Raw genomic sequence first — 24,554 nt, 5'->3', positions numbered from 1 at the left:
TGGTAATGTTTCACGGGTCAGGTAAGTCGAAAAGTCGAAAATTTATTCTCCCGTTCAAATGATTTAACAGTGTTTTTTTAGCAAGTGCTATTTTAAGCGCAGACACCGTAAACGGCGACCTTTTATTTCTGAATGTGATGTTCACCAAAACGACTTTCGAACTCTAAGATGGCTTTCAACGGTTTTTGTATGTCAAAATTTCGATATGATGTTGGGATTTCAATCTCGTGATAAACGAAGTCTGAATAACTATTATGCGATAGAAATCAAGAGCAGAGGATTTTATACTTTAAGTGCAACAATACCATTTTTATGTATTGAACATGAAAATTGAACCTGAGAAGTGCTCTATTTTCTTGATTAGTGTGGGTCGTCTTCTTAGCCATGGAAAAAACCTTCTGCTTTGTCTGGTGGCTTTCAATTACAAACATGACGGGTATGGAAACCCGGGAAAAAGTTGCCATCTGTACATAAACTGTCTTCCTTACCATCCATCACTCATTATTGGTTCAAATAATGACCTCTGCGAGGGTAATTATGCAGCAGGATGAAGCGGATGAGCGAGTAGGAACGAGGATTCTAGAATTCCCTAAGCAATTCATTGTAAATGCAACAGGCAACAGGCAACAGGCAAATTGCACAGAAAAGGTTCTTGAAAATACGAGGACTTAAAAGACTAAAACCTGTTTGAAATGAAAAAACGAAAAATTGTGCTGAAGATAACGATGAACTGGATGTGACGTATGGTCACACAACTGAAGTAAAAAAATTACTCGAATTGTTGCACAAGCGATTCGCATAAACGTTACTTAAACCGCGTATGACGACTATGAGTAAATAACCAGAGGGTGCTACATACAAGTGTGCAAGGTTGAAGCGAATCAAAGAGAATTAAATGGAACAGAAAAGCTCTAATTGACAAACAAATAATTGTGACCTAAATGGCAAATTGTGAAATGGAAACTATAACTAGAGCTAAACAAAACGAACGAAACGTGAGAACAAAACTAAGAAAACATAGTCCAACAACAAGAGTTGTCTATGAAACAGAGGTTGTTTTGCAATAAAGTGATTGAAATGATGAAAAACTGAGCGATAATTGTGCAAACAACGATTGGAGTGAACACGTTTTGGAACAAACGCGCGTCTTTAATTACAATAACAACAGATGTAAATAAAACGAGAAATGCCAGTGAACAAGAGATCGAATATGCCTGGTTCCTAACAACGGAAAAGCAAATGCAAAAACGGGATAAAAACAAAGTACAATGAAATTATTTTATACAGCGAAACAAAATAATAACCTAGCGAATTTGCGGGGTTTATACGCTAGGCAACAAGCTAACCGACTAAAAGCGATTTGGTAATTAATTAGGTCAAGCACATGTTGTCGCGTACCCAATGCAGCAGACATGGGGTGTGGTGTACTGGAGTTCGCGGAGTGTCAACCACAGTGTAGGAATCAACAACACAAGATGATTCAACAACGTTTGATGCTATCGTCTGACTATCATACACATGCGGTGAAAAATAAAATGGGGAATTGCAATGTGCCAGATTAAAAGTAGGCTGAGGCTAATTACAAAACAAACGAAATCGAAAGGAAACTAAGTACAATAGGCTGGAAGTTACGTCTGATCCTGTCTTTAAGGGAATCTGCAACGTTACATAACTAAAACAATTTTATGTAAAACGAAATTCGATACTTAAGGGGCTTACCATTATAAGGGTATAATTCATGTGAACATTTGTAAACTGGTTTATTAGGAATGCTAGCCAAGTAGTTTATTGCAGCTGTGAACAATAATACGCAAGGAAAATTAGGGCGTAAACTCGACAAAGAAACAAGAGAGAACTTTTTTCCTACTTTAAATCAAAACAAAGCGATTACACCATCATAGTCTTATTCGAATGTTCATTACACATGTACTTAATGTAGCAAACAGCATAAACAATCCTACCATACCAGGAGCAGTTTTCTAGCTCTTTAGCCTTCTTTCAAGCGAACAGTTCAGTACGGCAGCACAAACTCAACTAAACTACAACCGAAGCTTGCTTCCATCGACATTCGAGGGCGTTGTGAAACCACATTCAAGGGCGCCGTAAAACTACATGGATGCTTACACGTTCAACTGTATAGGCATTCCTAAGTGATATCATAAGCTTGCTAAATCTTACCGGAAAATTCCTAATCACAAAACGAAAGAGTAAAAACTACGCGCTTCTAAATATTTAGTTACTCCGATAAATTATATGTCTAGTGACTGTCACAATTGCTGCTAGCAAAGTTGAGTGTGGCTTTTCCTCCAGGAAGCAATCATGTAGAGATACTACATAATGCACTTAGATGGAGAATTGAGGATTATTTTCTCGTACCGAAATGTATGATTTGTCTACTTGACCAGTTGTCAGTTATTAAAATGGAGTTTAATAGCAAACGACGCGACGGTAGCAGAGGAGTGAAAAAGTGAGGGACTACAGCATTGTTTACTATCCGGCTATGTTTTACCAACTGAATGCCTAGAACAAGCTAGGCGCAGTTAAGTGTGTCACCGGTGTTATTAACATGTTTTAACCTCCTCTGTGATTTATAACGGTACAGAGCCACGGCAACATGGAATCTATTTGTTTTATTCACTGTTTTTTTCACAGAATTTATAACAGAATTCCGAAGCGCCTGAGCGATAATACTGAAACACTGAAACAATTATTTGCTTAAAGTGAAAGAAAGATCGATAAATAATATTCCCTTCGTCTTCGGTAAATATTATTAATTTTATTCACTATTATGTCATTTGTCTTGTAAGAGCAATGGAACACGCTAAATATGCCTTGATTGTCCACTGTAGAACAGGGTAAGAATAAGGACAGAAGTGATGCGTATAATCTTTGATTCTTTTTAAATTTTTAGGCATTAATTATTCAGCAGTGAACTTTAAAGCCCACAGGAATTTTGTTCTGGTCATCAAGAACACTTTAATGGTTTAATTTCTTCTCTGTTGTTTTCTTCTTTCATGCACATCTTATGTGATGGGTAGGATAAGACCATACAACTTTTCAAAAAATTAGAAACCAAAGGACTAGAAAATAAAATGAGGGGAATAATAAACCCCTCGTTTAATGGTTTAACATAGCTATAATATGTGTGGTCATTTCGACTTTCCATTTCTTACCTCAAAAAGTTCTTCCAAAAATTTCTTCAAGTGCACCACTTTTAAATTTTTTAATTTTACCACTGTGCACATTTTGGAAATTAAAGAAAGTGGAACTTGTCAAAAATGACCCTCATGAGGCGCAAATAGTTGCATTTTATTGTTATTGAACCTTATTTCTCAGCAAATGGACGTATATTTAGAGCTGATTGACATTAATGAATACCAATCTAGTGCATATTTACACTAATTATTATTACTGCTCATACAAAGTGCCTCTGTGGTGGACTCTACTTAAGTCTTTCTTCCTAAATATTATTCTTACACATGTAACTAAAGGGATGAGAATAATATGTTTATGGTTGTCTATTTTAGGGGGTGTGGATGTACGTTTCACCCAGGAACCTTCTGATCCAAGCTACTTTAACAATGGTACTGATGCCAACCTGGTGTGGGACTACACTGACCCACATAATATCGTTCAGAGCATTATCTATAGTGTTCTGGTAGATGGTATATTTGTCAGAATGATAGTTAATGAGAGTCGTGGTGTCCAAGAACATCCTAACATTCCTCCATCTTACAAAGGACGAGTTAAAATTGAAGGTAGAGCTACCCTGGTTATTAAGAACATCAACCCTGAAGACAATACCAAATTTAGATGTGAACTCATTGGAAGCTTTATCAACATTTTTCAAAGTACAATGCAGCTTATTGTGGCAGGTATGTATTACAGACATAACCATACATAATCAAACATGAATCAAATGCATCCAACTCATAACTCTCATATTTCTGATCTCCTACTTCTGGAGAAAGTAAACAATAGCATCAATCTGCGCAAAACTTATACGCAGGGCTGAAAGTGGCTTGCTAACTGGACCTTGGGAAAAATAATGCTACTTTAGCATACAACACCACACTCCTAAAAGGATAAAACATATTCTACCATTCAGTTTGCTGTTTCTTATCAATAAGAAATCAAAGAGTTATAAAATATTTATTTCTTTATACTTCTGGCACCAACTACTGGGTTGCTCTGTAATGCATAGATAACTACTATTAATATGAGTGCTGAGATGTTCTCTCAGCAAAGCTGTCACTTACAAGTGGTCAGTCAAAAGTAGAAACAATGCGACTGGTTGTACGATTTTGCTGAATCAGTGAAGGAAAATATGAAATGAGCAATCACAGGCAGCATGTCAAATTGATTTGGTGTGAAGAAAGTGGCATTGCTTTTGAAGTCACTTAAAGGGACTTGCCAAGGGAGTGAAAGTCGCATTAAGCCATTTGCTGCTCTCTGAGGATTATGATCTTCAAGGTTTACAGATGTAAGTTTAGTCAACAGAATGGTGACTTACTCAAGTATGTCCTAAAACTAAGGAGGGATTCGAGACTTGGAAAATTTGCACATGGAGATAAACTTTCTTAAAGTTATGGTAGCAGTAAAGCAACAAAGTCTATAATCCAAGCTCTTTATGCTCTTTGAAAGACGCCTCGCATGCATGCGAACAGAAAAAATTTCAATGATGATCAACGTGGCAAGTTAGGGTTGCTGTTCTCAGCAGATGCTGTTATTCATGGAGGTCAGTTCAATAGCTCTAATTTTAATGCTGACTTTGGATGCTCCACTGAGAAACTGGCTGAATTCCACAAAGAGCTCCGAGCGACTAAAAGTATATAATTTCAATTTAGAGTATGAAACACTTTGTAAGCTTATGCAACCTAAAACTTTTCACGTATAAAACGGAAGCAAAATGTTAATTGAACAGACCTTTTAATCTTCTCTCAGGGTGTTTTACCTTTCATTTTCGAATATAGTATCTTGGGTATCCTGACAACGTTAAGTACATGAAAACGAGTGTGATATTAAGTATGTAACCTCTTGGTCATTTGTGATATCTCAATACTCATGTAAAATTTACTCCATTGTTTGCTTGAACGATTTCATTCACTGGTGGAGAAAAATTAAAACTCACTGTTTACTGTTTTTTATCGTCTGTGACTCGTGACTAAAAAATTTTTTTTGCTTACCTGCCATTACATAATCTTCTCCCTTTCCTTGTCAATGTACAGCTTTGTGACATCTGATGAAATCCACTCCCTGACATATATCATTTGCAAGTATTGATATATCTGCAAAGTATTGCTTAACATATGATTTCAAAACTTAAAAACAAATGGAAAAAGGAGAAAGCCCCTAGAAGATGTAATGGATTGTCTGTCTTCTTTCATCTCTACCAAAATGCTGGTTGTCATGTACATGTAGATTGCGTTTGGACAAAAGTTTTGGCATAAAGAATGGGATCTATTATGTAAATAGAGAAGTGTGTTAGTGACTTAGATTCTCGTTTGACCAGTTTGACAGCTATTCATTCCCTTGTTCTCTTCTGTCTGCCAGCCCCATATCCAAGATGTCCCATGCGCTTTCAATAGTTTTGCAGGTTTTGACTTAGTGTGTTACCCATGATCATTTTGGTTTTGGGTTTCGAAAAAATGTCATCTTTATCCTTACTATATTTCATCTTCAAGTGATTATGGCATAGAGTCTTCCATGTTTAGCCAAGTAGAACAATTAAATTTAGCCTAAATCCTAAGGTTTCTGCTATTTTACTGCGATGACATTGATGAGGCTAATGCTCCCACGGTTTCTGCGATTTGAAGACAGTTAAGAGTTTTTTTGTTCCTTTTGATAGCTTAATTTCAGTTCTCTGGGTTTAGGATGTCTTCATTAGATCATTTGTCAGACCAAGTTCTAAGTTAGGTGTGGCTCAATTGGCTCTGTTCCTATTTGTTTGTGCAGCAGCAAAAAATTGAAAAAAAAAGGGAGTAGTGTAGAAGCCAGGGTCCTTAGCCTAATTTAGCCTGTAAGGAAGTTTTCCAGTCGCTAGCATCAACAGGTTAACTTGTAATGAATGAAGTTTGAGCCTCCCTATACTAGTTGGTTGTTGGGGATAAATTGCTGGATAGTTTTGTTTTTGTTTGGAAATTGGATAAATTTTAAGACTCATTCCAAGTAAGATTTGCTACGCCATATGAAGAACGTTATAATCTTTTTTTTTACCTTTCAGAGGCACCACTGATATACCTCTCTCTAGGAGGAAAATATTTCATTGAAGGATCCCCTGTCACCGTAGCCTGTACAGCTTCTGGGAAACCACCGCCGGATGTAGCATGGATTAGATATGGAGTACTGGAAAGTTCAGGGAAGAAATCTGCGTCCTTAAAGTTCGATAATATAAACAGAAAAGATGCAGGACAATATACATGTCGAGCCAATAACTCAGTGGACGTCACTTCCATTGACACAAAAATTGTAGTTTACTGTAAGTTTATTTTAACCTTAATTTTCTATTTCTGAATTTACTTTATTTACAGTGCAACTCCTGTTAATGAGGTTCAGGTACACAAAACTGACGAATCTGTTCAAAACTGTAAGGAAACTGAATTTCACCTCAATCCTTTTCGGCTTTGTATTCGTTGGTTCCAAGTCTTGGTTGGGACAATTGAATCTAGGTGGAATCATTGATTACATCAATTTGCTTCGGAGGACGTAACAATTGTTTTAGCAACCCATTGCACCACTAAGACTTGTGTTTAAATGTAACACAGAAAATGGCTAAAAGCCATTTCCGAGTCATTGTAACAACCCAAATTCACTCCGTTTGACAAGCGCACAAGGCTAGCGCATACTTTGATTCTGTGTGAGGACTTTTGGTTGGTCATTAAGAAAATTACATCAGACATGTTTTCTTGGAGTATACCACATATTTAAAACATGACCTGTTACAACTGAAAGTTCACTGGAAACCCAGTTTAGTAGGGTCTACATTTCACCCCTTCATCATTCATTATTTACTTTTAGCGGCTCACAGCCCATTTGATTCATTCATGGGTATATGCATAACACGTCACCCTTTAATACATAGAAACAAGGTGCTATCCAATCTTTTAACTACTTTTGAAACATTTAACCACTGATAATGCCGAAACTATTCAGTTTTTACAAATGCAAATTGATGTCGTGTGGCCAACCACATGACCTTAAAGGAGTCAAAATAGCCGTTTAGAGCTGTTATAAGAATATCTATAGGTCCTCTGTGGCTTAAATTTATGAAATATCCCTCAGTATTCTGCTATTATCTATGAAAGGGTGGTACAATCTACAGTTTCAGCCAAATATTTGCTTATTTAGCTTGAAAGCATCACCCAATTTCAAATATGATTTGACATGAAAAAGAGACTCACTTAGGTGATAACTGTTTGCGACCATTTCTTATGTTTTTATGAAAAGAAACTTCCGATTATATCATAAGCTCTTAATGGTAGAAGGCCAGCCATGCTCAACATCTGCAAACTATGTCACGACCAAGCATGTGACCTCCAAGGGGGCCTAAATTAAGGATTTTCAACCGAGTTTCTGCATGAGCGACAACGTTTTTATGTCTGAGAACAACTAAAGTTGGCCTTTACAAATTGCTCATATTAATTAACAGAGGATTTAAAATAGCTTTTCTAGTAACGACATAGTTGGTGTGATTTTATTGCTGGAGTAATTCCATTGTTTTCCTTCGTGCAATTTGTGAGTTAAAGTATTCTGCTTTTAGTCAATATTCTAACCACTGGTGGATGACTTGCTGCAATTTTCCGTGACAAAAGCATTATATTTTGCTGACCAAGGCACTCCACCGATTGATACTAGATTAACCCACATACAAGATTAACCCTTCTTGTTGCACAATTATGCACCCTCTATACTTTTACGAGGGGTTATGATTTAGAACTAGGGGGAATGTATGAGCCATGAAATAAACAGGGATTAAGATTTTGATTTGATTTACATTTTTAGACAGACCTGAAGGTGCAAGGCTCACTACCAATGCTTCACAAAATACCGTCACTGAAGGAGACACAGTTACATTCAAGTGCAAAGTTATGGCTGCTGTGCCTCAAGTGTCAATTTACAAGTTCTATTTCAATGGCGGCATCCTGAGTGAGAACAGTAACAGTGAGTATACCCTCAACAACGTCAATCGATCTCAGCACTATGGCGACTACCAATGTGTCCCACACAATGACGCTGGAGATGGAGCAGGAGCAACTGTGAGACTGAACGTAAATGGTGGGTAGGAACAGCTTTGAGCATTTCTGAGTATTATGGCAGATGTTGCGTGGCTTCACAGACATTTTTGCGGTGCTGAAGAGGCGTTTTCCTTGCAAGCATCACTCAGCTTGCCACACAATGCCCCTTTCCAAGGTACTTGGAAAAATGCTGATGAAGGATGCTTGTCTTGAAAAATTTGACCAGTGCCTCATAATAAGTGGGTACTTAATAGCAAAATTTGTGCCTGATGATAGTGAACTTACGCCTAATAATAATAATGGACTTATGCCTAATAACGATGGTGCTTGATGCTACTCTGGATTACAGATTTAATGAATGTAATCGAAGTTACAATTCATAGACCAAATGTTTCGACACTCCTGTCTAGTGCCTTCATCAGGGGTAATCTAAACGCTGCAACAAGAGTGATCGGTTCGGTTCGTTGTTCTTTCGGGACAGGATCCTTAGGTTTGGCGAAAATATGCCCCAAAGTCTGAAAAGGTTTTTGAGCAACTTTAACGTTTTGGCTATTCAAAATTCTCTTGATGGGTTCCGTAACACCCGGAATGTAAGTAATAACAGCAAAACCATTCGCTGGTTCCCTTTCATCAGGAGTGCTACCAGTTGTAACTGGTTTTTGGCAGTTACGGAGAAAGGTTCTTATATAGCCATTTGCCTTTAGGACATTAGAAACATATTTCCTCTCCTCAGCCTTCGAATCGAGTGAAGATAGTAGACCGTCAGCCCTCCTGAGTAAAGTTTTGGCTACAGTATTTTTATGGAAAAAAGGGTGGTGAGAATCGAAAGCGAGGTATTTGTCGGTGTGGGTAGGTTTACGGTAGACACTTGTCTCTAAATTACCCTGAACCCCTCTAGGCACATTTAAATCAAGAAAGGACAAATGTCTATCCTTTTCACGCTCAAGGGTGAATTGGATAGACAGCTCTACTGAATCCAAATGCGACAGGAGGCGCTCCGCTTCATTTCCGGATACCGCAGAAATAACATCATCGACATATCGTTTCCAGAAAAAGGGTTTTACGAGTGAGGTGGCTAAGGCCCTTTGTTCCACGTCTGCCATTACCATGTTGGCAATGACAGCAGAGACGAGCGAACCCATAGCTGTAACAAAAACTTGTTCATAGTAGGTGCCGTTGTATGCAAATTTCGTGGTTTTGAGGCAAAAAGACAGCCATAAAGAAAGCCACAACGTTAAAGTTGCTCAAAAACCTTTTCAGAATTCGTGGCTTATTTTCGCAAAACCTATTCCTCGCAATGACTGTGACGACGAATACATCGCACAGACCAAACGTCAGTTTGGTACACGTTTGAAAAAGCATCAAAAAGCGGTTTTCTTTTGCAAGAAAATTCAGCTTTATCGGAACACACATGCCCAACTAACCATACAATTGGGTGGGATACTTCTAAAAATTATCACCACTAATCGGCGTTACCACCAGCGCCTTTGTTTGGAAGCTTGGCATATTAACTCCGCCCACGCTCCTTTAAATCGTGATGATGGTGGCTTACTTCTTGACACCTATTTACACCTCGTCAGAAAAAAGGCAGCTAATTAGTGATCATATTAAAGGACCACTTGTTGCAGGCACCAAACCATGTCTGATTGTCCACCTGCTTACCGTGTGAACTTAATATATTTTAATGATGAACTTGTGCTTAGCAATGATGAACAGGTGCCTAATGATAAAAACCAATACCTGATAATGATGAACTTGTGCCTAATAATAAGGAAACAAACGTAACAATGATTCACAAGGGCATAATAGAAACAAAGTAATGATTTGGTTGAAATGGCACCCTATGGTTACCCTAGATTGTTTTCAGACATAAGAAGTCTGTAAGTTTCTGTAGCTTTTTTGGGAGCCTTAACAAGATTGTACATTTAATTGTGTAGCAGAATACCTGGAATTTAGCTACAAGTTTGAGATTAACCCTCGATCTGATTACATTTTTTTGGTAAAAAAAGAAAAAGAAAACAAAGCAAAACATCCTTCCAAAGCAATTATCATGTGTCCGCTAAGAACTGTAAACTTATGGATTTCATTACAGTATTTCAAAACTGATGCAAATTCTGATTAGCTGACATGATGATAGTTTGTTTCCTTTTTTAGATATTGTTCTGATACATATGCCATATTTTATAATCTTATTTCTATAGCGTATGAAGTGGATGGTTTTGAACCAAATCGCACTCTAATGCTGTGGAGTGAAAATTTTGTTGTTCCTCTCTTTTGCCCAGTTCCCGTCCAGTTTACAGAAGTGCCACAGAATATAACAGTTAATACGTCTACCCCTCTGGTTTTGAATTGTGATGCGACGGGTTTTCCTGAACCTAAGATAAGATGGGAAAAATCTGGGATTCATTTGTGTGGCACCAAACAGCTGAAAATCTCCAGTATTAACACGAACGATGCTGGAGAATATATTTGTATCGCAAGCAATGGAGTAAGACAGGAAAAGACAGTAAGAGCTTATGTCACCGTGCAATGTAAGTCTCTTTTTCAGCATTTCATAAAACGCTGCTACTGCTGCTGAATCTATGATACATTCCAACCTATATTTAACAGCACCATAGTAAATGGTCACCCTGAATGTAGTTTTCAAAGTCCCTTTTTTTCCTTAAATTGATGTAATTTTGAAAAAAAAGAAAAATTGTGTATACTTTCAAACTGCAACATTTTAGAAAACGAGTGTATTCATATAAACATGTATAAATTTTACCAAAACATACCCAAAAAGACAACAAACTCAAAGTCAATATCCAAGATAAAACCCTTTCAAATTCAAAATTTCCCCAACCTCACCCAACTCTTAGCCAAAATGATCTGGTCTTCTAGGAGGGATGCTACAAAGCCTGGCTTCTGACTATGAATTGATGGACAAAGACGAAACCAATCCAGCCTAATAAGAACTCAACTCAAAAAGAAATTTCCGCCCTGGGCTTTCCATACAACTAACATTCGCATCTCACCCTAGAAGAGGGTGGTGGCTGAGCTGCATGCTAGGGTTAAGCCCCCTGCATTTTCTTTAGCAAGGCTAGCTTGAAGGTGTACATTGAAAACCTAGTCATCAGGTTTTTTGCACCCCTTCCTAAGCGTGCTGATTTGGAGTTTCAACCACCCTCCAAACACAGAGTGTTCATCCACTAGCTGAGCTTTAGCAGGGGAAAAACCGAGTGTCAATCTTGTAACATACATGTTGTAAGCATGTTTTTGGAAATCCAATCAAATATATACATATATGTATATATATATATAGATATAGTTAGATATAGTTCTTTGGCATACAAAGCTTTGCTTTCATGTCCAAATTGAGCACTCTACTAGGACGAGTCATTGCTGCTAGCATTATGCATGCTCACTAGTTTTCCTAGTTTGAGCACTCTGGCATGGCTTAGATGATCCCACATATGTGAGATCACTTGGGGTGGCTATATGGTCTTACCTCCATCATACACTGCACTGATGAGGCCCAGAAGGCCGAAACAGTACTGTCTGCAGTTATATATATATATATATATATATATATATATATATATATATAGGAAGTCTGCAAGTCGATTTTCGCGTGGAACAGTGCTCAATACGTTGAAGCAGAGCAGAATAAATATTATGAGAGGAAAAAAGGACGTAACTACATTTCCCGACAAGCCTGTTTCGTGAATCGCTTCACTCTTCAGGGGTTTAATGAAAGAATATTCATATGACTATCGTTTATATACTAGGAAGATTTGCATAATACGCGGTAAACTTAAAAACTTTAAAGTTCAGCTGTTGCGTAGCAACGTTTTGTTTCTGTGTCGGCATGAAGATACGAGTTCGTTACGCTTATTTAGTGATGAGAGGTCGGGTCGGTAAATTATCAGGAATTTTTCTTTTAGGCAGAGGTTGCACCTTTTACTGGAGCTGTTGTAAGGAGAGTTAGATGATAAGACGCGCCATGAGATAGAATAGTCAATGTTGTCGTTCTTGAGTGTCCAGATGTGTTTGCTGAGTTCGGTAGAGTTTTTGTGCTTGGCGTGGCGGAATGATGCGGTGTGATTTCTGTGTCTTGTTTTGAAGTCGGTTTCTGTAAGTCCGATGTATGTTTCAGAGGTGTTGTTGTCGTTTATCAAGCCACCGTCACACGGAACAACACCTCTGAAACATACATCGGACTTACAGAAACCGACTTCAAAACAAGACACAGAAATCACACCGCATCATTCCGCCACGCCAAGCACAAAAACTCTACCGAACTCAGCAAACACATCTGGACACTCAAGAACGACAACATTGACTATTCTATCTCATGGCGCGTCTTATCATCTAACTCTCCTTACAACAGCTCCAGTAAAAGGTGCAACCTCTGCCTAAAAGAAAAATTCCTGATAATTTACCGACCCGACCTCTCATCACTAAATAAGCGTAACGAACTCGTATCTTCATGCCGACACAGAAACAAAACGTTGCTACGCAACAGCTGAACTTTAAAGTTTTTAAGTTTACCGCGTATTATGCAAATCTTCCTAGTATATAAACGATAGTCATATGAATATTCTTTCATTAAACCCCTGAAGAGTGAAGCGATTCACGAAACAGGCTTGTCGGGAAATGTAGTTACGTCCTTTTTTCCTCTCATAATATTTATATATATATATATATATATATATATATATATCTATGTTCATACAGTTCAAAGTGACTAAAGTGAAACACGCATGATTCCCTGTAAATTTGAGTTTCGTGCTCACGCACTCGTCAGACAGATTTAATGGCGTCTGACGAGTCTAATGTCTGACGAGTGCGTAAGCACGAAACTCAGTGTTACAGGGAATCATGCGTGTTTCATTTTAGTCATTTTGAACTGTATTTCGCTCTACACTCATGTGTATTGAGCACTTTCCAACAGCATTCGCTACTATTTCCCACAATTATATATGTACACACATATATAATTATCTTGTTAGACGTTTTGGTCTGTAGTTTTACGCGTTGTGCCATGTTTTGACAAGCGTGAAGGGCAGGTTAAGTAAAAATACTCATCGATTCTACACACCAAAACATCTAGTCAGTAATTTATTATGCAAATGTTTTATTTTATGTACATTTCTTATCAGGCAGGAAAAGCTTAGCAGATAGGGAAGCATAGGAAGCATAACCGACCAGTTGAACAGGTTTCATTACTGTACAAAACAAAAAGCTTTCTAATAATGGCGAGACTTTTAAACTCGATTTGTGCATTATTTGTATTCTAAGCGCAGTGGGATAGTAAATATATGTTTTTCACCAGCCGGGAGTTCCCATTGGGAAGTCTTTAGTACCACCATCGGCCAGGGCAGCACTCAAAATAGAGACACCAGACACGGTTTTTCCCAATTCAGACCGACCTAAGCTAGTGAATAACATTTTAATTTTTCTTGAAGTGAAAAAGATGCTTGCCAAAAGAACCCGAATTATTGAGGGCTGTAATTACGGAAAGATCTTCCATAAACTGAAAAATCTTTTAGCAGATTAATGAGAGTTAAAACAGATGTAATGCAAATTGGAGAGAAAGGCTTCGCTCTTTTCACAATAGAATCAAATTCATGAAGTTTGTTTGCATCACACTTAAGCGGTCCGTAATTTCTTAAAAGTTTGACCGGAAAATATTGTCAAAATCAAATTACCGCGTCAGAATTCTTGTAAACATGAACACCTTTGGCTCAACTTCAATTTATTTTACGGAAAGCCCATTATCTTAGTTCTTATGATAAATGCCCTCTTTTGCGTTCCTCTCGCTGTTTTCATGCCCATTTTTTTCATGTCGTTTCTCGTTTTTTTACGTTTTTCCGACTCGCGCGCACCTATTACTACTTCTCTCCTTTTCCTGGCTACTTTCACTAAAATCCGGTCACCACAAATAAATTAAAAATATATCTTCCAGTAGACATAGCTTAAACTATGAGTGTTGTTGCTTGCAAGTATCTTGATTAGAATTGCAAAATACTTATAATCAGGTTTTTTCTTATTTTTAATAATCAGTACTATTTTGGTCGTACGATCAAATTTCCCGGCTTGATTGGTTACTGTCACTGCTATAGTAACTACTATTGAATCAATGAAAGTCCCATTAACAAGTTCAATTTTAAACAAATACCTCACGTTTTAATTTTCTGCGTAACTTTTTGTGAAGGATTGAAATTAGTTACAAAGGGTTTTTTTAAGCCGCGAGTCGACCCATTTAATTTTTCTACCAAAAATTTATTTCTAAACCAATATTTTTCTGGCGTTTAAAGCGATTTGGGAAAGAGAGAGAAAAGAGAGGATTAATAAGTCATTTAGCAGCTTGACGTCGCGACCCGTTTTTCCTTAAAAAACAATGCACAGCCAGCAAAACCAGATTTATTTATGAAGAATGGCAACGAAGGTACGGATGACTCTGCGACTCACGGATTTCATTTTCAGGTTTTAGTATTTTAATTTTAGTATAGGAATTACATCCTACAGCCTTATCTGTGCAACGTATCGATCACATAAGGTGTATGCGAGAGACGAAAACAACTTGAACTAAACCCTTGAGGGTTCTCTGTGGTCGTTCCTCCTTTAAAGCTCGCTTCTTTAACAGTCAGATTTAAAAAAACAAAACAAAAAAGGTAAACTTTGGATAGTTCAGTGCGGCCAATATTCTGCTACGTATTTTTGCCTTGTTTTAATATATGTGACATATTATGCTATTAATGACACAATAGTGGAATGATAAGGCTCGTCAATGTTCTGATCGATATGAAGTATCACCAATTATTTATTCAATTGCCCATTACATTTTAATTTATTCTTAGACCCGCCCACAATTCAAAATGTGACCACGTCATCTAAGAAGTCTTGGATTGGCCAGACAGTGACTTTGAAGTGCCTTTCTGATGGTGTTCCTACACCAACACTCTCTTGGTACAAACCTGAAGGAAGTGAAATAAGCAGAGTCACAGCCAGAGAAAACGAAATCAAAGTGCCACTCAGGGGTGATCAAGATTTTGGTCATTACAAGTGCATTGCTACCAATGGACTTATTCCATCTGATGAGAAATTAATAACGATAAATCAGATAAGTAAGTAAAAAATATCAGTGTGTTGTGATTAAAAGAAAACTAGACAGCATTTTATTTCGCGTTTACTCGTTATCACTGTTTCAGGTGCAGTAGAAGTAAAAGCCACATTTTCTTACAAAGTACACGACAAAGTAGCTCTTTCCCTATGTACATCTTATCCGACAGTTTAACATATAATGTGTGCGTATATTTTGCAAGGCCCAGAGGTGTGTGGAAAAATATAAGGGTATATTAAACCATCGAATAAGGGATTTGTCATCCTACTATTCTTTCATTTTCTAATTTTGGCCGCTTAGTTTTCAACATACATCTTACGGCCTTATCTGAGCGTTCCGTTCGCATTTTTCCCCTATTTAGAAGCGTTAGACCTTCACCTATTTTTCTCTGTCGTTACGCTAATGAAGTATAGCGGCGTAATAGTGGAATTATGCCCAATGTATTCGTGATCTTTTAGTGGGCAATGCACCCATATTTGTTCAAACACGTTTGCAGAAAACTGTCGACACCTTACCCTTGGGTAGCATTAAACACGTTTCAACTTAGACTTGTGCCAGTTTTAACAGTGTTAAAAATGTTATCTGCTCGCCGCATATAGACGACATCCCCCCCATGCGAGTATCCATAACTTCCTCAATCATGGACTCTTACCTTTTCCTTTTTTTATCAGGCCCTTGGCAAATTTATCCGGTAGCTTCATGTATATTCATTAAACTATGATAATGCAAGGACTTGTATTCATCCTAAGTATTGTGACAAAACTCACTATGAGGTATTCACCAAAAAAAATTTCTTCTTCCTTTTTTTTTTGCTCAAAATGATCCCTTTTTTATGGCACTGTAGAGAAACCAGGGAAAGCATCCATCAAATCATCAGAATCACTCATTCAAGCAACTTTGATAACAATACGATGGAAAGCACCGGCTGATGATGGAGGAAGTCCCATTACAGGATACCGACTGATCTTACAAAAGGGTGAAACTGAGATAGAAAATAATAATATCACCGACCCTGGGACGATAACCTATTCGTTTCGTGGTTTGGAGAAAGATACCAACTACACGGTGAAACTGTTTTCCAGAAATTTTGTATTCGAGGGAGATCCTACTGAATGGAAAATTAGCACCCTATTTGAAGGTGAGGAATCGCAAATGATTTCGTGACTGAGCACTTTACACAAATCATTTTTTTGCCAACTTAGATTTGTGCCAGTTTTGACAATGTTATCTGCTCGCCGCAGATTGACGACATCCTCCCATGCGATTATCTATAACTTTATTATAAGATTTTTTATTTTAAATGCTTGTCCACTTCTTAGTGGCCAGTTTCCTTTCCCTCTCTAATGATTGTTTGAGAGGTACCTACGTTTTAAGAAGCAGAATAATTAATAAACCACCGGTGAAAGTAGGTGAGATGAGGAAAAAAACGTAACGGATTCCGTTTCATACACTACGCTGACCTTTTATTTCAAATAACCTTACTTTGGCCCTTTTTCTGTTGTCACGCAAAAAAGGGTTTGCCACTTTGCTAAGCGTTATTGTAATAACGGACATACTAAGTTGGTTTTTTCATCTTTTGAAAAAGGGTAATATGTTTGGTGTGAGAGACCCTATCCCTCGTGGGCCCCATCCCCCGTACGTGTGTAGTTTACAAGTTTTTATGTACAGGCTGTAATGCCAACTATGTCGGCGAATCCTCTCGGCATTTATCCACACGTGTGCGTGAGCACTTGGTCAGTGATAAGAACTCTCACGTTCAGACATTTACAAAATTCTCGACAATGTCCCACTCTATGTTCTGATGAGTGTTTTAGCACCTTAGATCACGCTTCCACAACTCTCCAACTTAAAATCAAAGAAGCTATTCACATTCAGTGAGGGCAAGCTAAACTTAATCATCAACTTTATCATGTTAATTTAAAACTTTCTTTGTAATTGCATACATTGTTGTTTCCATTGTTTGTTTTGTCCAATCAGGAGTTTGTTATACACTTTAAATTCAACTTTGTATTTTGTATACATTAGAACTTCAGACAGCAGAAGAACTGTCGAAACATTTTTAAAAAATGTCATATATTTTCTTAAACCAATTATCTCTTTTGACAGTGAGGCGATTTAATTACTGATAATGGTTGTGACCAGATTTGTTACAAGAAGTTGGATAATTATTACAAATTTCACAGTATTTGTGTTGTTGACATCAATCTAGGAGCCCCAGATGTGGTTGAGATAGATGAACTGCCAAGTGAAACAACAGATAATAAAATTACCCTAAAGTGGAAGGAGCCAAAACGTAATGGAAAAGTTATCACCATGTATACAGTGTACCTAAGAGTGATGACTGATGGGAAAGTGGGACAGTGGACAGAAATACGGAAAATCAGAGATGTCTCTGTGAGAGAATTGAAAATAGAGTTGGAGAGAGGAAAGGTGTATCAGTTTGCCGTTACCGCAACTAATGAGCTTGGTGAAAGCCTAAAACAAGAGGAAGCAAATATGCAGCAAGTCAAGGCAGAGGGAAGTATGTTCAAATGAATCTTACTTTCCCCTTTCGTCGGTATATCATTTTCCCTACTTCGTTTTCAAGCACTCTCCGTGTCATCAACATCGAGGTTTTTTAAGGGTGAATTCTTCACTTGCAAAAACCTGAATCAATGAGAAAAATTTTACCATTGGCTGATGTACGAGAAGTTGTTTCGCAGTTTATTTTGTTACTACATTTCAGTTAACAGGTTAATTAAATAACAATAGTTAAACGGCGGCAATTACACTTATAGCTGATGGCTGTGTGAATAATATCAAATTCAGAAATTACATTCCTATTCGGGATTTGTTTATAATGACAAGGAATTGACCCTTGACATGCAAACGCATTGCAAAGAGATAGAGTCATCCACCAGGCGTAAATAGGGGGGGCTGGACTCTGGATCGTAGCATTGATCATTGTATCAGCACTACTTTCTCCACTAGAGATAAACTCAGCAATTTGTTAACCACCGTCAGTTACTTTCATTCAGCTCTAAATAGAGTTTTTATCCCCACAGATGGCTTGGAAAGCACAGCAAAAGGTAAATTTATAAAGAAATTGTTAAACGCATTGAAGTTCACAAAGCAACCAGGTGCATTATGAGGCATGATTTGATGCTACTCTAGTTTAAAGATTTAAGGAATAAAGTTACAACAAGTAATACTCCTGATGAGAAGGAACCAGCGACTGGTTTTGCTGTTATTCCTTACATTCACGGTGTTTCGGAACCTATGAAGAGAATTTTGAATAGCCACAACGTTTATATTGCTCAAAAACCTTTTCAGATTTGGGGAATATTTTATTGTCAAACCTAAGGTTTCTATCACAAATGAGCAACTAACTAAGACGCTTTTTATTCTATTCTGTGCAATGACAGCGATCACCAGTATATAGGAAAGACCAAACGTCAGTTTGGTTAACATTTGAAAGAGCATCAAAAAGCGGCCTTCTTTTGTAAAAAAGAAAATTTAGCTTTGTCGGAGCACACATGCCGAACTAACCATGCAATTGAGAAGGATAATTCTAAAATTATCACCCCTAATCCATGTTACCACGTGCACCAGCACCTTTGAATGGAAGCCTGGCATATTAACTCTGCCCACGCTCCTTAAATCGTGATGATGGCGGCTCACTACCTGACGCATATTTACACCTCGTTAGAAAAAAGGGCAGCTAATTAGTGAGCATGTAAAAGGACCTCTTGATGTAACGATTAGATCACCCTCGATGAAGGCACTAGACAGGAGTGTTGAAACGTTGGGTCTACGAATCGTAATTTGTCAGTTACTTTCAGTCCATTTTACAGCTACGTGCTTGGTTGCCAAGCCTTTGAACAGGAGTGAGTCTGAAGGTGATTTTGTTATGATACAGACCTTGCTGCTTTTTAAATGCAAATGACTTTTTTAATCATGCAAACTAGATACTAGTCTCCATCACAACATGGTCAATCTCAGCCTCACTCCAAATCAAAGGCTTGGCAGCTATGTATACAAGAGTAGCATCAAACCATGGTAAATTGTAAAATGTTTACACCTTTTCTTCCGAAAACGGACTTTTTCTAATTGTATTCCGTATCTGTTTCATTAAACAACTCATTCCCGTGCGTGATATATTTCCAGGTTTTTGTTTCTGTCGTTGTTGTTGTTTTTAGTCAATTAAACAAAATCTTACTTTTAGAAATTATAAGAGAAAGAGTAGCACCTTACTTTTCCTTCGTACCTAACCAATGAGACTTAGTTTTTCGGTCATGAGCCTAAGCTATGTAATGAGAGCAGTTTATCGACCAGGATTAGTGTAAATGTTGTTTGAATGTTACTTGATCAAGCTTTGCAAAATGAATCATTTTAGGTCCTGAGGAATGTAACTGCCCATCTAACAACGTCTTGTTAGCCATAATTGGGGTTCTTGCCTTCACAATCCTTCTTCTAATTATTTACATAATCTGGCTACATAAGAAAGGTAGGTAAAAAATCATAAGCTATGTTAGAGGTTTGGCTGCAAGATTCATTTTTAACCAAAATTTTGACCCACATCCACATCATTTGTCTTTTTTTCCTTTCATTCCTTTTCAGTCGCAGTAGGGAAACAGAGGTAAGAATTTACTGGCACTTGGATTGTGTCGATGTAATGTGCCCGATATGGTTTCATCTTAACACAAAATTCCACTTGAAGCTGATTAGAACTTTTCGTATGCTTCCTCAATTGTAGGAATTATGCAGATGAAGGAGATGTTTACGACGTAAGTAACAGTTAAGACATTGTGGTTATGTTAGCGTGGCCAGAAACTATGTTATCTCACTTTATCTCTACTTTCTACGAGAAAATAAACCCTTGCAGAAAATAAGAAGGGGAAAAGGTGTAGTTCTACGAAACAAAAGCATGTTGCATTAGTGGAAGATACAATGATACAAGGAAGGAAGTTAGGCTAAATAAGGTCTTTGTCCTAGGATCCTGTCCTTTACCAAGCTACTTTAAAGATTTTCCTTCCATTGTCCCTGATGATGATACTTTCAAAAGCAGAGAACAAAATGTTAGTAATAATGAGGACAACAGAGATTATGAAGCTTTTGTTATCTTTTGTTATACAAGAATGTAAAGGTTTGTCTGATGAAAATGGGTAAACTGATTTTTACAACCGTGTGGAACTTTTTAATGGGATTAATAGCAGATTTGTACATTAATACCTTAACGGTATTTCGATTTAATAGAATGAAACAGGATTAGAAGATATCGAACCAAGTGTACCCGTTTCCAGAAAACTCACTCAGCCTCCTGCGGAATACATGGATCTCATGGAAGTCAACAAGGATGATAGAAAAGTACAAAGAACAGCTCCAAGTGCTGATTACGTGCCCCTTCATCCGTTAACACGCTGCTGGGAAGTTCCAAGACATAACGTGACCATAGAAAAAATCATTAGTAAAGGTGCTTTTGGTCAGGCTGCCATGGGAACAGCAGTAGGACTTCGAGGAAGTCCTGAAACGACCACAGTGGCTATTAAAATGCTGAAAGGTGAGCTTTTGTACCGTAAATTGAATGACAGTCTTGACCTACAGCCATTCAGGAAATGTTATTGGGTTACCGTATTTTTTTAGCGATTTGCCATTTCATAACGAGTGTTATTATTTCGGAATTTTGCATAATCTCCCCATTAACCAAATTTTACTTTTTTTAACGCTCCAGGAAACGCTACTGAATCGGACAAGAGAGATTTGATGAAAGAACTTGACACAATGAAGCAGCTGAAACCACATCCTTACGTCATTAAACTTCTGGGATGTGTTACAGAATCAGGTACGCTTTGGCTATGGGGTCTAATTTTGTTGTACACATTTTGCATCTGATTCACTCTGTAACATTTTCTCGTCAATGGAAAAGTCACTGCTTCACAACTGAGCACAACAAACAACCATCGCATAAGTTAATTTTATCTTTTTTCAGCCAACATGGACGCTCCTAGATTTGCTGATAGACTAAGACAGAATATTTGCCACTGAACAGACCATTCTATTGTGTGAGCAGAAACGCGTTTTGTAGGGGAATATTTGGTCTGTAACTTCTTATGAGACCGTTACATAGTTTTTCAGCTTTGCTTCGTAAAACCACATCTTATTTTCGTGCGATTTCTTTAAAAGTATTGAGCATGACTGAGCTATTCATTTATTTTCTTTACTGCTAAGTTTTTTAGAGAGGGAGTAATATATCAATTAAATTGCTTAATTTCTTTAGAAGAACTGCTAGTTTTGATTGAATATGTGCCTTGTGGGGATCTGCTGGGTTACCTGAGAAAGAGCCGTGGATTAAAAGACACTTACTACAAAGATCCGGATATCAAACCACAAACAAATCTGACGTCACAGCAGCTGATGAGGTTTGCTTGGCAAATTGCTGATGGAATGAGTTACTTGACCTCAAAATCTGTAAGTCAATTGAAAAAGAAACTCTAAAGCCTACTTGTAAGGTGTATCGTCATGTTAAGCTTTTTCTTGCATAGAATGTTATGTCTTTACAAGATCACGCTCGGGAGATGCAAACGTATTCTTACCGTCTTGATGACGTTTTTTTTTGTTATGACCGAGAACCCTCACAACTTTGATTTCATCATCTAAGTTTTATTTCAATATGCGAATGATGATGTTTGTGAATCGTTGTAAGTGCACCCCATCGAAATAGAATATCTGGGTTTTTCTCGTGAACGCGAAGGCAGAGACGTGAATGAATAAAATCTATTGAGATATTGAGCCTAGTGAACTGAGTGTACAACAAATATCCATTTAGTGACAAGGAAGAGAAGGAATTAAAACTTGAAATTTATAAATTCGTCTTTGGTTGCTAAACTGCTACATTACAGAACCCTATTTCGATTAAAATCTTACGATAAGCGTTCTACGAAATAACTACGTATTGCACAAATAAAGTAGTTTGCTTCTCTCTGGAAAATGAGACAGTAATAATAGTGAATTTAATTTTCTTTCATCTGGAAGAAAGAGAAATACGCACACACTATTATGTTGTTCGACATTTCTAATTTCTTAAGTGAACCAATTCATTTCAGTTCTTTTTCTTCTGCAGCCGCTAATTCTTGCTGTTGCATCAATTCTTTCTTAGATCATTCACCGAGACCTTGCAGCCCGCAATATTTTGGTTGGACAAAAGGAAACGTGTAAAGTGACAAACTTCGGAATGGCCAGAGATGTGCAGCAGGAAAATATTTATGAACGTATAATAATACGTATATATATTTTATTCGTCGTTTATATTGTTTATGTCTACAGTCACTTAATTTATATTCGTTTGATTTGTCTTTCTGCAGATGGAGTTATGGAGTTTTGTTGTACGAGATTTTCACCATAGGTAACATCGAATGGATGTCTTTTGTTATATACCATGTTTAATTTAATATTGTATCTTGCTGAGTTAGACAAACGCAGTGAGCTTGCTCATGGAATCTCAAACTCTATCAAGTGACGCAGGTGGTGTTTCAGTGAAGGTCGTTTTTTTAGTACATTTATATTTTGATGGTCTTTTGGTTCTTCCAGGCGGTACACCTTACCCACGAATGGATGGAAGAAAAGTTGCAGACCTACTTCAGGATGGATACAGGATGCCTAAACCACAACATGTGGATGAAAACTTGTAAGTTTTATTTTTATACTCGTTATCTCTCATCGTACAAGGAAACGTTCTTTAAATCTCAAACAGATCATTTGAACAATACCAGGTATGAGATCATGATGCAATGCTGGAAGAATGACCCACGTGCAAGACCAACCTTCACTGAATTGAAAAATCAGCTCAAGGACATGGAAACCCAACGCAAGGTGAGAATTTTGATCAACATGAACATTTTGTTTTTCACGTAGGACCGACTGGCTTAGGCTCGGCTAATTAGTATTTAAACTTAACATCATTGAGCCTTGAAAGGGTAGTAGTAGGTACTCACCCTTGTAATTTTTACGAAGTTTGGATTGCATCTTTTTGTTATGTCACTGAAGCTAACACTCCACGAAAAAGCAGCGAAGAAGCGAACTACAATGTCTTAATGACAATTGACACTTGATGGTTATTTGAAAGATCATAAGATGATTGCATAACTGCGTTGGGATGCACAAAGTGCGGCGGACGACGACGCAATAAATACTTTCTCCTTGAATTTGTTTTGGTGTCAAAAGCTGACCACTTGTGAGGATAACCGCTTATAACGTAAGAGGCACACTTTTTTAATGATGCTTGTTATTGCATTATTTTTCTCTGCAGAAACTGATCAACATGAGAATGTACGACAAGCAGTTGTCTGCAAACGTCGAGGATTTAATAGTGTAGTTTACGGTGTATGACTGGCTAACAGTTTAAACACTTCGCGACAACAAGTTTCAGGGATTAATCATGTTTGCCTTACACGCCTACTTACTCCAATTAGACTGGAACGTTTTAATCCAATTGATTTTATATTCTCAAACGCTGAAACGCTTTTAATACGTTTACCGATAAACATATCAAACTCATGGGGTACAAATAGCCTTAACATGAATGTAGTGACCACGCCCACTTCAACACCCCACTCAAATCGAGTGTAATTTTCGAATGTTTCACCATCGTGCGGATTCTCTACGGAAAAAGCACTCCATGTACCTCTGAAATATTAAACTATAATATTGTGGCTTTCTATTTCGATAATTTTCTAACTTGAAAGTAAAGTTTTTCCCTCGTCATTTTTACCTTTTCTCCGAGCGGTTGCGTGAAATTAACAAGACGTTTTTGATTAAAACACGACCGAGCGAAGGGTCTCGGGCGATATCTCTTTTACGCAAGCGCAAATTAAAAATGTACCGCCAGAATCAAAAAGAGGAACAAATTTCCTTTGTTTTGATACGTAAAGTGTCGAACAAAAAGCAGATTTACTTTCGTCAAATGGCGTTTCAAAACAGCTGTATCTTCCTCCTTTTGATTTTTCCTGTTTTGTAAGCGTGAAAGCAGTAGGAGAGGGATCGGGAAACTCAGAAAGCGCTTCGGGAATTAATCTGCCATCGTTTACTTACAAGATAAACAAGTAAGATTTGTGAAGTTCGTGGAAGTATGAAGTCTAAATAAATGCCTTTTTAAACCTTGTTTGCTGGATTTTTCGTAAACTTCCCTGATTAATTTTTCGTTTCAGCTTACTAGTCTATACTATTTCAGAGCAATGTCA

General features: G+C 37.5%; 1 pseudogene; it reads left to right on the top strand.

Annotated features, from left to right (window-relative positions):
* Positions 1-3,493: 3,493 nt before the first annotated feature.
* Positions 3,494-24,059, top strand: LOC131769697 (fibroblast growth factor receptor 3-like; annotated as a pseudogene).
* The last annotated feature ends 495 nt before the right edge of the window (positions 24,060-24,554 follow it).

This window comes from Pocillopora verrucosa, chromosome 6 (assembly GCF_036669915.1).
Source record: "Pocillopora verrucosa isolate sample1 chromosome 6, ASM3666991v2, whole genome shotgun sequence".
In the NCBI taxonomy this organism is placed as follows: domain Eukaryota; kingdom Metazoa; phylum Cnidaria; class Anthozoa; order Scleractinia; family Pocilloporidae; genus Pocillopora; species Pocillopora verrucosa.
This window is presented reverse-complemented; position numbering and strand designations above follow the sequence as displayed.